This window comes from Lissotriton helveticus, chromosome 10, assembly GCF_964261635.1.
Source record: "Lissotriton helveticus chromosome 10, aLisHel1.1, whole genome shotgun sequence".
Classification (NCBI taxonomy): domain Eukaryota; kingdom Metazoa; phylum Chordata; class Amphibia; order Caudata; family Salamandridae; genus Lissotriton; species Lissotriton helveticus.
In genome coordinates, this window is record NC_136071.1 from 792,791,330 (window position 1) to 792,806,651 (window position 15,322).

Below are 15,322 nucleotides of genomic sequence, written 5' to 3' on the forward strand. Positions count from 1 at the left end.
ACCGCGGCTCTGAGGAGACTTGGGAACTAAGCCACGACCAGGAAGCGTGCTTTCAACTTCAATTACAAGAACTTGATTTGTTGCAAGTTTGGTGATCAGCAATTACGGGAGAACGTTTACGTTTTGAGCTGTAATAGAGCTCGTAAACTACTCGATTACTCGCTCTGTGCGATGAAAGGAAACCTTCTGAACAGCAGCACTCACCTTAGAGAATGATACATGTAAACATTTCCCCCCCCTGCGGGGCATTGCAACTTGCATCACTTCAGGCCACACTGGCAATTAAAAATAATCAAGGTCATCATCACCCCACTTAGTACGAATTAATGTGCGTGGTGTTAACTCAACAGAACCAATTATTAACCCGAGAAGGACAAGAACACTTGCACCAGCCAGATCTTAACATTTGATATTCAGCTTGAACGCAGATCTGAGGGGATGCACCTGTCTACAGAGTTACATTACCAGTTTGTAATTGTATTTATCATCATAGGAGCAGGGAGTTGTATGTGACACCAGCACATAGTTGGTGTCATTAATAGGTTAAGATGGAGGCGATTAAGTATGGTTAGCTTACAGGGGGGGAGGAGATGTGATCTTCTAAACTAGTTGTGGGGAGTTTTTAGAACTACAGTAATGGAGATTAAGTCACCATGCCATATTATAGGCACACAGTGTGTCTTTGTGGGGACAGCTTGCAATTTAGGGAGCCGTGTTGTACAACAAAACAGGATGTGCATGTGAAAATAGGGCTATATTCGGTATTTTGATATGCGCTAGAATCAGGCACACAGGCTGTCCATTGCTAGACTACTTCTACACCACCACTCCAGGAAGGTAAACAGAGGAGTTAAAGTGTCAGAAGCAAAAAGTAATAGCTGAATGCATTTATAGGGACATGTCAAAAGTTTTAAGTTGTACTCAAAAGAAGTAAACTCAATATCATTGCATTTGTGATCCATATTTTCTTACACTGCAAACATTGAAAATGCTAGAGCAGATGGATGTCTGGTGACGTTCATGCTCAAGTTCAGTTCAAAGAATTAATTATATAAGCAAAAAGCGACCAATCTGGATGTGTGTGGTTCGGTACAAGTACGAGATGGAGGGGAAGTACACGGTTCCCAGATCACAGAACTGCATTGCCTGAACACATGTCTGGAAGGTGGAGACCCAGAAACTTAGGTGTGGCTGGCAAGGACTGGGCTCCCTTTAGAGTGTCTAAGAAGGCTTTGTTGGCAAGGGACTACTGATTCGACTTCCGTAAGCACTTCCCCATTTGTAAATAGTAGAGGTGAAGAATTTAAATGGAAATTCTGTTGTGCAAGGTAGAGGAGCTCTTAGGTGAGGCTCAGCTGGTCTTCCTTGATCACACTTAGTTGGGCAGATGCAGAAACATCACACCTTTTTGTGCCTTTGTTGTGAGCCCACATGGCTATATAGATACATGCTTTGTTTGATGCCCCTCAAAGCAGGGTATTTCCACAGCAGCCAGGTAAGGATATTTGAATAGGACCACCACAAACCTGTTCAGGTGCGCACGACAGTGGATGAACTTGCAAATTCTGTTTCTATACAACTGTAGGCAGATATTAGTGAAACAAACACAGTTTTACACTTCGTTCTGCGAGTCCCGAATAGTGCTCTGCTGCATTTTAATATTCCCAGATCAAAATGCAGATGGTGGTTGACAGGGCTTTGGCAGTGGTGGTTGGCAGGCTTACCTAGGAGGTGGGATTTGCATTGGCTGGAAATATTATAGGGCAGGGAGTGGCAGGGGGTGCATCACACTACACAGTTAAAAAAACTCAAGGATAGAACATTCCACATTTTAAAGTTTACAAATTAACCCATTTAAAGTTGCAATTTTTGACAAACGCCACCTCCGGATTCTAACCAAAAAAACATTACACAAGGACATTACGTTAAATACATTTAAGAGGAGATCTTTTTTTAAATCACATTGTTTAAAAGTTAACTCAACTCCCCACGAGATTTTCTTAAAATAAAAAAATGGGCTATGAAAAACAGGACCCATTGCACCATACAATTAAAAGTATTGAAAACAACCCATTTTCATAAAACGGACCCAGTCAATGAAGACCAATTTGATCACTGAAGCAACATTTCACTTGGTAGCAATTTTACATAACAGGTTTTGCCAAGAATATAAACTCTGCAAACACCTCTACCCTTTGAAGTCCCCAAGCAAACCCCACTATTAAAGTAAAGTGCTTATAAAAAAAAGTTGGTCTAATTCTCGGTACAGTACATAAGCTATGCTCAATGGGACGGCCAAGCATAATAGGAAGGAAATCCATTAAATATAGAGCAAGCAATAAGACAGACAAGAACAATGAGCAAACCTAAGAGAATAGGTTAATACAAAGTTCACTGTATCCGTTTGGTAAACAATAGGTCTTTCAACAACAGACTGCTAAAAGTTCTCTGAAGGGGAGACAGAAAAAACACCCTTCCATTTATTGTTATGTTCACTATCGAATGCGAAAAAACAAGTAGGCCTTATAAACTATGACGGACTATAAGAAAAAATAAATAAACGAATCCATGTGACTGCTGGAAACAATCGATTTTTAGTTTGCAAATAGCAGGAACATTTGGATAGTGTTAACAAGTAATGCACAGGAACTTGTGCCCTGGACAGCAATAAAATGCCAGGAATAGTTTGCTAAATAGCTAGAAGACATGCTGTCCATCTGCATCAAATGTGGAAAAAGCTAAGATATTGTGCTGGACATTGTATGTAAAGTTTGATACAGATGTGTTAAGTGGGCTAATTTAACTGCTTCAATGCTAAGTTGACAAACTTGTCTGGAAGTAAACTTGAACTTAAAACATTTGGGTTCAAAGACCATATGTCGGCTAAGAGACCATGTCATTTTGTCTCTAAAGGCCATTTAGGCTCATCCAGTATGCAATCTATGTCCTACAAAAACATATGAAGGGGACGTAAAAAAATAAAAATGTTTTCTCCAAACGCTAAGGACACAGCAAAGCGTGGCTCACACTTGCGATTATAAATACATTTTATTCTGCTCCCATCGGCAGACAAAAAAATAACTAATGTATATACACACACATACATGCATACACACACACACACATACACACGGTGTACTGATGAATCAGTGTGTGTATGAGTGCCTGTATGGATGATTCATTGGGTGCTTGATTGACTGTATAAGTGAGTGATTAGGTGCCTAAGTGAATTTATGGGTGAGTGACTGGTTGTGTGAAAGTCTGTCAGTCAGTGTCTAAATGGGTGTGTCAGTGGGTACATGAGATTGTTGGGTGAGCGATTGGTTGTCCGAGTAACTATGGGTGGGTGAGGGGGTGTGCGACTGCCTGTATGGATGAGTGACTGGGTGAGTCAGAGGCTGTATGGGTTAGTGAAGGAGTGTGTGAGAAGCTGTATGGGCAAGTAAGAGTATGGCTGTGTCAGCGAGTGCATGTGTCAATATTATAGAAGAGTGTAACTGCGTATGTGAAATGCAGTATAGGCGAGTAATGGGGTGTATGAGGGAGCGACTGTAGGGGAGAGTGGGTGTGTGTGCTTGTGTCAGTGACTGTATTGGTGAGCTAGTAAGAGTTAGTATTGGAGTGAATGTGTACCTTTATGGATGAGTAAGTGGCTGTGATTGACTGTATGGGTGAGTGAGTAGGTTTGTGAATATCTCTATGGGTGACTGAATACAGTGAGTGGCTGTGCGAGTGGGTGAGTGTATGCCTGGCTGTATGAGTGAGTGGCTGTGTGTGTTGATCTATGAATCAGTGAGTGGCTGTGTAAGTACTGGTATGGGTGAGTGAATGAGTTTGAGAATGGTAGTGTAGAAGTTGGAATGGGTGTATGAAAGGTTATATGGGGTGGGAGTCAGATTCTGTGGATAAGGTAATCAGTGATGTGATTTGAACGGTCATGAGTGATGTCACGGAGCAGGTCATGAGCGATGTAATTTGTGAGCTCATAGCAGTGCATTGTGGGGGCGTGAGTTATAGTTAGCGGTGTAGGACTTACAGGAGGTACCAGGAGAGATTCTTGCCCCCACCACACCCCACCCCAAGGTCTCTCAGGAGTTAAGCGGACTTAATCTCCCAACCAGTATTATGCCAGGAGCCGCGTTAGCGTTTTGGAGAAAGGGGGCGTGGCCTCTAAAGACCTCTTAGTAATCCCGCTGTGTGCGACTTAGTAGAGGTAAAAGGGGGGACAATTACCCCCCCCGGGACTGCTTTGCGACGCCAGCTGCCTGCCCCTTTATGATTTCTTTTTATATTTCGGCCCCAGGGACCCCATCTTCCAGGGTCCAGCCTGTAGTGTGAGCCCTAGTCCCACCCAGGATATCCACATTTAAATCTGTGGTGATGATATTTGGTAACCTTTCCCCTCGCTGTTCCCCCACTTGGTGGCCCTCAGAGTTAGGCTCACCTCCGTCCCCCGTCGCAAAGGTCAGAAACCTAGGTGTTCTATTTGATGACAAGCTAACATTCATACACCATGCAAACGCAGTGGTATAGTCATCCTTCTATAGCATCAAGATGATAAAAAAACTTCTACCTTTCCTACCACCTAGCTCCGGCAGGACTCATTAGCACGCTGGTTAGGTCAAAGGTAGACTACTGCAATTGTCTACTCATCAATGCCCAGGAAAGAGTCCTTAAGCTGCAAATGGTGCAAAACTCAGCACAAGGATTCTGTCAGGCAACCCCAAGTTCAAACCAATTTCCAAGGTGGTACGACAGTTCCACTGGTTAACTATCAGGAGCAGAACAAAGTTCAAGGCCCTATGCATCACCTACAAGGCAATTCACAACACAGGACCAGAGTTCCTGAGGAAAACTCTGTTCCTACATGCCTAGCAGACCAGACCCCTTCGCTCATCAGCAGCAAATTTACTAACTGTCCCCAGAACCAAGAAAGCTTCCTGGGGTGACAGAAGATTCACTGTCACCACGGCCAAACTATGGAACACCCCCCCCCTTCACATCAAGACCATTCCCACTCTGTTCTCCTTCCGCAGGAAACTAAAAACCTGGATTTTTAACCAATAAATCACCCGCTCCCAGCCCTTCCTCCGCCCAGCCGTCCGTAGCGCTGAGACACCCAAGGATATTTGAGTGCTCTACAAATTGCTTAAATAAATAAACCACGGAGGGAGGCTCAGGGCACCCGCAATCCATGCTGGCTCCCAGCCTCCTGCTGGGGGCCTGGACTGCTCCGAGATCCAGGGAGCTGCTAACATGTAGCATCCTGAATCCAAAAGCAATGTGTCCATTTTCCTGCTCGCTTCACAACAGGAAAACAGACATGCTCTGCTTTTTAGCAAGCAAGAGCATTTTGTGCCAACTGCAATGTCCCGGTGGAGGGTGGGGCGGTCGCTCCCAAGGGCCATATAGGGCTCCACGAGAGGGGTTACGTGCCCCCTCTCCTTTGTTACATACACCCGGGGGGGTCCCCAGGGCAAGGGGGCTGTGCAACAGACCCCCTTCATTATTGTATTTGTGTCCCAGGAAGGTGGCGGTCCCAGGGGATGTGTGAGGGGGCCTAGAGCCCCCACCTGGCACGAATATTTTAACCCCGGAAAAGTGGCGGTCAACGGGGCAGCAGGGGATGGGAGGGGGGTGCAATCAGGCTGACCGCATTTGTATACAACAGGGCCCTGGGAGGTTGCAGGTTCCGGGAGAGGCGCACAGCTCCCCGCACATTTTTCCTGCCCTCGGCAGGTGGCGGTCCCCGGGGAAAGTCTAGTGCATCTCTGCATTCATGAAAAAAAAAATATATATATATTATATATGTGCCCTGGGAAGGTGGCGGTGCCCAGGGCCCAATTGCCCCCGCATTGATAGTATTCAGTGCCCCGGGAAGGTGGCAATCCCTGGGGCTTAAGAAAAGCCTAGGATGGTAGCGGTCCATGTCCCCCCTCTTTCATTAAATTCGTGTCCCCAGGATTTGTCCAACAAGGGCGCTTCAAACAAAAAAATAAAAGTGCTGCAGTCCGCACTTTAAATTTTTTGTATTTAATTTTGTTGTTGATTAGCAGGTATCCCTACTGTACTGCCTTTTCTTTCAGTTTTTACTTTGTTTCTGGAGTTCTGCTTCAAGCAGATTCCCAAGATGGCTGCCAATACTTCCTGGTTGAAGTGTTGACAGCCAATCAAATTTTAGTAGAATCCACAAGTGTACTGCAAGGATTGGCATCCCCAGATACCCATATTGTTTTAAGTTAAATATCTCAAAACTACTGAAAGGAATTACACCAAATAACAAAAAGCATGCTTTCTGGACCAACATCTAGCTTTCTGCCAAATTTGGTGTAATTCCGTTCAGCAGTTTGGGCTGTAGTTGTGTTCAAAAAATGAAAAATACCCATAGACATAACATGGGGAAATTGTGTTTTGGGACCCCCGTTTCTCAGTGCCCACTTGACAGATCACCCCGAAACTTTCAACACAGCAGCCGAACCAAAAAGGGGATGTTTTGTGGAAATGTCGTGGAGATTCATCAAGCGGCGCCAACGTTATTTGCGAAACAAAAAAGGTTTTCCTATGAAAACTTTGGTCCCAACTATAACTCCCTACCCGCGACTGACAGTAGGTTATTTATACATTATAAATATTTTTTTTTAGTTCCTTATTTTTCTAATATAGACCTACACTCCCCCATTTTAGAAGGAAATATTTACAGGTTTGTGCTCTTATGCAGAACTCAACTAGCACACGATCAACAGGTTAATTAGCCAAAGGGCTAAGTAATACACCAACATAGGACAGGGCTAACCATTCAACGAACACTCCTGATTCGATAAGTGTGGCAAACATCTTCTGGGAAGGAGTCACGGCAGATCAAAGCATGACTTAGCTGGCCAGGGGTTCTTCACCCAAGCCACCCAAAGCTCCTAGGTTTCCCAGTCTAGTCCTTGGGCTCACTTGAAGACCTGGCAGTCGTGGAAAGCACAGTAGCAGTAACCCAACATTTGAATAAGGAGAGATTCACAGGCCACTCTTACAAAGAACAGTTTGTTTTCTCAGATGCTCTGGGTGAGACTCCTCCAGATGGGTCACAGTCTAGTGAAGCACCTATCAGGTTCGAGGAGAGCTACTTTTAAGTACTGCCACTCACCGCAATTGCACATTTTAATATTTACCAAAAGACAGAAGAGAACACAATACATTAGAAAATTGCCTTTTTTCAGGTTTTGTGAAGAAGAAAAAAAACACGCTTGGGAGTAAACAGTAGCCCTCTGAAAGGCAAGCCCACAACACAGGTGCATCTTACATTTGCAATATCACACATTGCCCATTTAGTTAATACCAAAGCTTATTCTGGACACCTAGGCTGGGTTTTAGGAAATGGATTCAGGGCACTTTTATCCATTCTGTACTTAAAGACAAATACTGTTATGTGCACACAAAAACAAAGAATGAGCAAATCGTATTTAAACGATAAAGGAGTATGAATAATACCGCGTGTTCTGAATATATATATTGTTTTTTTAATGTTAAACGTTTCCCAACCTTCAGGGTAGTCAGTGTAAGCTCGAAGTTATTTGTGCAGTAGCTCATAGCCTTCCTGCTACTCATTTCAACATCTGGCGCATTTGAAAGCTTGTACAGCAGCGAAGACTCCCCTCTTAAACCTGCAGGTGGCGCTACATGTGAATGTTGGATACTACTTCTTAGGTTGGGGTGGGAGGGTGGACTCAAGTGACATTATGCACACCTATTAAATGGAGTATAGTCTTATACCTTATTAAACTAAGTGGACATTATGTTTGTGTGCATTACTCCTACTAACCACAAGAGCTGCTAGCCTCACAGCAACCCTTCAAGAAGAAGCACCGACTGTTGACCCTTGCTACTCTCTCCAGCCCATGTTTTGCGAGTCAAAACCTACAAAGGATGTTCCTGGCATTTTCGGACCTTTCAGCAGTGCGTGGATGGATATTTCAGGGACACCAAGCATTAAAATTGAGACAGGAAGTTTAATATGTTAAAAAAAAAAAAACATTTGAAATGCCCTTAAACGGAGCCTGAACATCTTTCAATTCAGAGAATCATGTGCTTTACCATATTTCATTTGTCTAACTGAGTTTGTGATAAAACCAAAAAGTCAACGAATAGCAAGTTTTTTAAACACTTTTCTTTAGTGTATATATATATATATATATATATATATATATATATAACAATAAAATATTTGTATAATCCGGTTTTCAAAATATTTTTGTAGAAATATTTAAACTTTGTTTAACAATGTACAATTTTAATTGTTGAACTATCGGTTTTTAGATTTATTTCAGGATTTGAGTATGCACGACTGCATTATGCACTTTATAAATGACTGTTAGTCTTTTTACCCTTTCCATGCTAATAATGGGAGGGTTCTAAAATGTCTCATAGTATTTATGGGTGGTGTTTTTTCCTGGCACGTCATGTGATCAAGGCCGGGGCAACCCGGCTGAAACGCGTCATGTTGTGGAGGCTTCAATAAACTGCACTGAAAAGCTTACAACCTTTTTTTGTGGTCCGTTCCTGGTGAAGGAGTTCGCTTCTCTAACTCAGGATTTGATATAGATATAGATATAGATATATAGATATATATATAGATATAGATATATATATATATAGATAGATATAGATATAGATATAGATATAGATATATATGGCTAGGCAGGGCAAATCCTCAAGAGGCTTTCCTGGATCTGCTCAGGTTCGAAAAATACAATATAACACAGACAAAGAAGATGTATAACATTGTTCTCCTAGTAGGGAATCAGAATCAGTCATCACTATGAAATATCTTACATATAAGAGGTATTTGTTTTACCTTCTTTGAGGGTCGGCTTCCTCTACCTTTGCGCCCATCACAAAATCATCTTCTGAAACCAAAGAAAGCAGGAAGATTAAAAGTAATAAGATTTCGAGCAATAGGTGTTGCACTGTGCGTAAATTTCACTTACAACTCTACCAAGAAAACTTTTGAATGAACCAGTGTCTGCAGCAGTCAGTGGAAATAGGTGTGCCCGCTTTTAGTCGGATTAATAATTTCGCCCTATAATTACTTCAGAAAACCTACTTTGGTTTTACACCTAGTTTGGATTGTTTCACACCTAATTTGGATGTCATAAAGTATGCATCCATATTAACTTTATAAATATGAAATTTAATATCCAGGTATATGGTTTTATTTTTACTTTAATGTTTAGGCTTGAAGGGTGGTTTAGATTTGCTAGAGTTCAGGGATGGGCAGTAGTGGGTGATTTTGAATTTTTGGGTATGGCATGAGTAGTTTTGAGGGATAGTAAGGTGTTTCTAGAGATGGTAGTGTAAAGGTATTGGAAGTGTTCACCGAAATGAAGTGTTTAATGGGTAAAAAGGAATTTTTAGGATTCAAAGATGGGCAATTAATCCCACAAAAAAAATGTAATCCGAGCTAATCCATGATCTTTAATTACAATAAAATCTCTCAGCCATCTACTTAGCAGTCACAGAAAATCAAATCTCTTCTTTTCCATTATTCTTCACTGTGAAAATGAAATGTTATGCGCCAGGTCATTGCCTAATGCCATCCCTGGAAACAGGCACAGCTCCTTCAATATGGTGATCTGGTTCTTTCAGCAGCAGCAGACAGTCTTCATCAGCAGTGTGGTGACCCAATCTTGATACCCTCAGTTCACCTTCTCAGAATACTCCTTGGAGCCCTGCGGGCTGGGTTTGATCGTTGGGGAATCTGGCTTCCAGTTGGCAGGGCACACCTCCCCATGCGTCTCCACATACTGGAAGGCTTTTACCAGGCGCAGTGTTTCTTCCACACTGCAGCCAACTGGGAGGTCATTCACACTCAAATGTTTCACAATGTCATTTGGATCAATAATAAAAAGCCCTCTCAGTGCGATCCCTTGACCCTCCAGAAGGACTCCATAATCTCGAGAAATCTGCTTGGTAAAATCTGACAGAAGTGAGATATGCATCTTTCCCAACCCGCCATTCTTCCTTGGTGTATTGATCCAGGCGAGATGGCTGAAGTGCGAATCCACAGACACAGCCACAACTTCACAGTTCACATCATGAAATTAATTTGCTTTGTCACTGAAGGCCACAATTTCCGTTGGACACACAAAAGTGAAGTCGAGGGGGTAGAAAAAGAGCACCAGATACTTTCCTTTGAAGTCGTCTAAGTTCAGGTCCTTGAACTCGCCGTTCACCACAGCTGTACCTTTGAAGAAAGGTGCATGCTGGGCGACTGCTGGCACGAACCGCGAGCAACTAGTGCTGAAGGCTGGCTTCTGGAGGACGCAGGCTGTAGGAAGATGGGTTCGAGCGCATGCCTGGAAGGCTACAGGGGAAGGAGCCGCAAAGGACACAGAACGGGCTTTAAGAACCCCAGCTCGCAGTAACCTTCCGAGCTAATTGTACATACTGCGGTTTGTCCAAACTAAATATAATAAGAAGAAATGTTCTTGGAACTTTTGATTAGGAAAAGAGGTCATAAAACCCTGGAAACAGCTCTTGGTTACAGTAATGGTACTCCAACCCAGAGGGTTCTCCAACACCAGGTGTCAATTATTCATGATACTTTTTTTTTTCTTTTTCTAAAACACCTGAACTTGGTACCAACGCTCTAAGCCCTGAAGAATGGATTCTCCTCCCTCCAACATGGTCACGTTCCCCCAACCCCGCCCTTTCATCATCTCTAGGTATTATTCGTCTAGTGCCGTAGAAAACACTTATTGCCTGGGTATTCTACAGTCACCGCAGAATCCGAAAGGCATTTAAGACCAATCTGTTCTAGTGATCGTAAACGCAAGATGCAGACCATGATGTATAAAAATTGATATCAAGTGCCTGTGTACCCATTCTCATGTCATGTTTCTGTGCAGTGACGCATGCCACAACAGGTTTGGAGCAAGGCTTCAAACCTCATGGATTTCAAACAAGCACCCCCCCCCCACACACACACACACACACACACACACACGTTTTACTGCCTCTTACTCCCTCCCAGTCATGCACCTATGGGAGCAGAGGAACCTGAGAGGGGGGGGGGGCAGTTCTTTGCTAGGGGATATCACGTGATATACAATACTTTCACACCACAAGTGCCCCCTCTTTCCTCCCAGAAGCCTAGACTCTTGCAGGCATTTTCATGGTCAGACAACCAGCCTTTATATACATTTTCTTCACTGGAAAAAAAACAAAAGGTTAAAAAAGGGACAATCACTTGTGACCTACAGTAACCCGAGAAAACTAGAAGTAATGCATTTTAGTGGTTTTGTTAGTTTAAAAAGTTATGTTTCAACTGACATTTCGATCCAGCTACACCCTTTGGTTTGCTCAATGAATTTCCACTATTTATTTATTTTTAACATAAAGTAAGATGTCCATCGGTGTGTGCAGTGTGGGGTTGGGTGTAGGTCTGGCCAGAAGCCAGGCCCTGCGCCAAACTGCCTCTTGGCGGCCCAACTGCCCACACACCCCCTTCTACCGCCATGCACTGCTTGTGTGCAGCGTGGGGCTGGGCGCAAGGCCTGGCTGCAAGCCAAACCCCGCATCACACCCCCACATGGCAGTCCAAGCCACCATCCAAAACAGCACATTGCCTTCGCCTGTGAGTGGCGTACGGTAGGTGTAGGGCCTGGCTTGCAGCCAGGGCCTGTACCCAGCCCTGTGGGCACATAACCCTTCACTTTGTTATAACTTTTCATTTTTTTAGAGTGCTTTGCATACCTACTGAGATTTTCCGTGGGTGTCGCACTAAGCACTGGTGGACCCATAGAACACCCCCCCCCCCCATTTTATTGAAGCTTTTATTTCAGCCTCTGGGGCCATATGCTCCCCCCCCAAACAAGACCCAAGGATCCCCCCACTATACTAATTCAACACTAATCCTCTATGGGTAGCGCTATATAAATGCAATTACAATACAATACAATACTAGGACTGAGCACGCCTCAGTCATTCCCTTCCTACTACCTGCCAACCGATACTTGGCACTTATTACATGTGCAATGAACAGGCTCCTGAGGACTTTGGCGATGCTCATCATATGGATTAAAGGTTATAAGCAGTGTGAACTTTATGGCAAGAGTGCATGTGCGGTTGGTGTACCCGAACAATGCATTGAGATGGTAAGAGCATAGTTTGAGCTCTAATAGATTTGGTTTGTGGGTGGCTTGAAAAACCTGGTCAATTAATGACTAATAAAGTATTCACACATTTTGTCACGCAGGACTGCACTGTGTCCTGTAACACTGACAGGCTGTAGGGTGCATTGCTTGCACCGTGGATCATCGTGACAAATTTAGATCTGCAGCAATTTGTAATGAGCCGTCACACATCGAATGAAATACTTTCCAGACCAAATTAGATTTCTAATTAGAGCAAATCTGAAAGGATGTTTAACACTTCAGAAAATTAAATGATCAGGCAAGGAGCGTATAGATGTCTATATATCCATTTATTTCAGATCTGAGATACTGTCCATAATGTATATTATACACACAGCTCGATCTATAAATCTATATTTGACGGGGCCTTTGGAATTACTTTTCCAAAGCGTTCTCTGGCCTATTTTGGACTTACCACAATTGTCACATTTCCCACCACCTTCTCTGTAATTGGCAGATATAGAACAGTTTCTAGCTGAAATAAATACAACTTTTTTATAAGAAGGTTTATAGCTTAAAGTGCCTCGCTCGGTCACCGAGGAGTTCATGCTCAATAAGTCATCATACAGTAACCCTTGCACTCTACTTCAATTCCGCCAACCACTGACTAATTCTTGCATACACCCACTTACACATCTGCAATGAAACTCAAGCATATGGACAATAAATTAAAATAAAAAGTACAAAAAGAAAATGGTCATACATATTCAAAACGCAGTGGTATCGTACATAGTACATTATTGTTTTAAAGAATAACAGCTGATACTTTTAGAAGCAATCTGTTGGCCATCCTGGATCAGTAAAAGTAACGATACACACTAATGCACAAAACTGGCCCATCACTCTGAGCAGAATGTTTTGAAGGCAATATAATTCTTCTAATCATGGCTATCTTGGAATGATAACAGAATAATAAACCATGGACACTACCATTGCAAGATGGCTACCCAATTTAGGGACAGTAACTGTAGAGAATGCACCACACTGCAGTTGAAAAAGAGCAGCAAACGAGCAGGCCAGTTGGACTGCAAGGGAGCTGTAAGAGAGGTATAGGGTCCCAGGGGACAAAAGAGACTTGTGAGGTGGCCACATGAATGCCCTCTCCCCAATATTTAATTCAAGATGCTCTGGACCAGGGGGGCTTGGCCCTCCTAAGAGGATAGTTATAACATTGCAACGGAGCCCTATGCCTTCAGTTTACTCAACACATGCAAGTTAAAATGTGCAGATTCTCTACATGCATAACTCCAGCACCACTGTGCTGATTTTAAAAATCTGGGTTCACTTTATTCTTGATGAAGAGCTATAGCCACCAGGAACATTTTACACAGGCCTCTTGGCCTCTAAAGGATGCACTCTGTGGAGAACTGGTTTTACTGGCTCCCAGCACTAACATTCTCTCCGACTATGTCTCTTCTGCAGTAGGGGACACCCTGCACAGTCTCTCCGCTCATAATCAGCAGAGTACCCTCCTGCCCACACTCTTAAGCCCCAAAGTTTCCAGACTATTGAGCAAGGCACTTTGAGTGACAGCAGAGACCGGATCTTCCCAATCAACTGGTCCTCCAATCCATAATTTAGCAAGCACCACTGGTCTTGGAGAGACCCATCTAGTCCCGAGGGTCAGATGCAGGCAAGTCCTTAGTCCCTCAGCTGTCCACGATTCGGTTGCACCTTTCCTGGAGCAAGGTCTTGCACATGTCTTTCCCTAGTGCAGGTGTTTTAAGTGTGTGTGTGGGAAGTACTATATGTCAGGCACACCTGGCCAACCCTAGGGTGCCCCATTCCTCCAACCCTCCTGCCGGGCTGTTGTAGAGCTTACATGTAGCCTTCATTGTAGATGCCTTTTTTTTTTACTTCACATCTTTTTCTAATGGTGTTTTACACGTGTTCCCCCTAACATGAGAATATGCTACACAAGCAGCATTTATTCCTGGTAGCCATTGTCGCCCTGTAGTCACAAATAGCTCTAGGGTCACACAATTCAAACACAATGCCCTGGTTAGATTTTTGGGCTCCTAGGAGAAAACTCTTCTGTTCTGCCCTTCTGGCACAGCAGAGAATTATGGTTTTATTTTAACAGCATTCATGTTAAGGTGAGGTGCTTCACATCCTGCCAGACTGATTATGGAAGCTGCTGTGATCTGCGACTGAGATGCAGCTAAGCTGTCCCAGACCTTGATCCTGAGAAGGAAGATGGTGCGAGAAAAGTGCCACCCTGCACACTCAGATGGGGTGCATTCATTAATGCACTGAGGCAGGTTTCCTGGCACGGTGCTAAGGTATGAGGATAGATCATTCCAAAAGATCTGGCAGATGGCTACTCCCGACATGCTCTTTAGCATAGAGAAATTGGTGCTAGATGGGCGTAATTTTTGTAACATTATGAACAATTTTCAAGGTTGAATTGTTTGTGCTTTTCACCATTCTAATAATGCTTATAACAATGGGTCTCATCTTTCCAAAAATTTCAGTTCATGTTTTAATTACAAAGATTAGAGCTTTTCAATGAACATTTGAAAATGCATTTTTGTATCTACTTTGTGACACCTTGGGCATGCATAAGTGCCAAACGAAAGTGTTAGATCAGTTTCCACTAATTCCTGAGGAATAGGAGTGGGATATGTGCAAGATAACAAAGTAACATCTATAAATCTCTTGACAGGCTAGGGGTTTAGATGTGCTACTGTGAGCTAGCCAAAAAACCAAAAAAACATTCCCCGAGGTTAGTAGATACTGTCTATATTGCATTTTTTTGCCTAATATACAGTCCAACAAAATTTGTAGGAACCAAATAACCACATTCTAGGATAATCTAATATGGTGTTTTCAAGTTTTCTACGAGAAGATCTACTCTAGGCTTCACACCCCTAGCTGACACTACTACCAACTACCTTCCAACCAAAACCTCAGAGGGGAGACTAGCCCCTCCTGTGTTGGCTCAATATGTCTGGACTTCCTCCTTTGTTAAGTCAGCCTGGCAGTCCCAAATTAGCTGCACTGTGACAGATAATCAGTTGCAGATTTTCCTCCCCATGCTTCCTTCTCAGGAACTTAGTCAAGCACTCCTAATTACTCCTTTTATGTGGGTAGGCCTTTGTTCACTCTACTGGGGAGCAGAATAACCAATTTGTCCCAGC

The 15,322-nt window shown here is 43.3% G+C and overlaps 1 protein-coding gene and 1 pseudogene across 6 annotated transcripts in view; both read right to left on the reverse strand.

The window, feature by feature from the left end:
- The window catches only part of SVIL (supervillin), a 761,399-nt gene that overhangs the window by 620,163 nt on the left and 125,914 nt on the right, over positions 1–15,322 (reverse strand). For 5 of the 6 annotated variants that reach the window (XM_078663371.1, XM_078663368.1, XM_078663380.1 and 2 more), the window contains exon 2: positions 8,843–8,894. The exons of the other annotated variant lie outside the window; for it this stretch is intronic. The gene's annotated coding sequence lies outside the window, so the exon portion shown is untranslated. The remainder of the gene's footprint in view (positions 1–8,842; positions 8,895–15,322) is intronic. 6 annotated transcript variants of the gene reach the window in all.
- The window catches only part of LOC144784107 (thioredoxin-dependent peroxide reductase, mitochondrial pseudogene), a 75,921-nt pseudogene continuing 70,049 nt past the window's right edge, over positions 9,451–15,322 (reverse strand).